This window comes from Elephantulus edwardii, unplaced genomic scaffold (genome assembly GCF_000299155.1).
Source record: "Elephantulus edwardii isolate Elephantulus edwardi_28Jun2011 unplaced genomic scaffold, EleEdw1.0 scaffold00184, whole genome shotgun sequence".
NCBI lineage: Eukaryota > Metazoa > Chordata > Mammalia > Macroscelidea > Macroscelididae > Elephantulus > Elephantulus edwardii.
This window is the reverse complement of record NW_006399934.1, coordinates 2,865,513-2,866,554: the sequence shown is the minus strand read 5'-3', so window position 1 is coordinate 2,866,554 and position 1,042 is coordinate 2,865,513.

Sequence of the window (1,042 nt, the reverse complement as noted above, 5' to 3'; positions counted from 1 at the left end):
CAGTTTCAGCAAGCAGGGTTGTGTCATCTGCATAACACAGATTGTTAATAGATATTCCACCAATCCTGACATCACACTTCTCCTCATAGGGCCCAGACTCTTGGATAATCTTTTCTGCATACAGATTGAAAACTTATCTAGACTAAGGAATGTATCCTCCTGCCAGCTCTAATTATAAACTTTTAACTTCCCTCGTAAAACTCATAACTATGAGTATTGTTCTATGTGGTCATTGCAATGGATTTCAGACTCTGTAGCAAAGCAGTACAACTGGTGCTATAATCAGTAGAAGTAGGTGTGGGATTTTGGAGGTGGCCACCTCCGACCCTACCGGAATTGGTTTCCTACTGTGGATGCTGCTGATGGGAGTTGCTCCCCTTTGTGAAGATAATAGAGAGCAGGCTTCATCATCTCCACACCATCCACACACTTTGAACAGAAGTTTTGCTTTGCTTCTAGAATGCACCCTCAGGATGATCTCAAGCTCTTCAGACAAGAGTCACATGTGTAATATTGTCCTGCCTGAGCAAAACGGAACTGCACAGAGTAAAGATTAGAACTGGTCAAGGAAGTGTTGGCTAGGTGAGCTAGAGAGCAATTACTCTTGCAGAATTCTACTGACTCCATTGTGGGCAAAGAAGAAGTTAAGAGATTCCCAAAAGACAAAGTCATTCAGAGAGAACCAGTGAATTTGATCCGAAGTCATAAAAAGAAGGCTTCAGTGTTTGGCACCTAACACTGGAGGTCACGGTGAGTCTTAGCCATTATAACACCAAAAAGACCAAGTGCCATGAACCAGTCCTCAGAAGAAGCCATTGCAAGTGCCTTGTGACCTAATAAGGGACAATCCAGGAAAGGCCATAAGATCTTTTTTTTTTGTAACTTTGAGATGATTTTATTTTTTTATTATTAAATTTTATTAGTTTTAATGAACATTTACAGAGATTTTGGGTTTTCATTCATTCATTGTTGCACTGTTTTCTCGACCCTCATCCCCAGTTCATTCTTCTTCCCCCCCCACAATGTCTGTTTTAATTGTCCA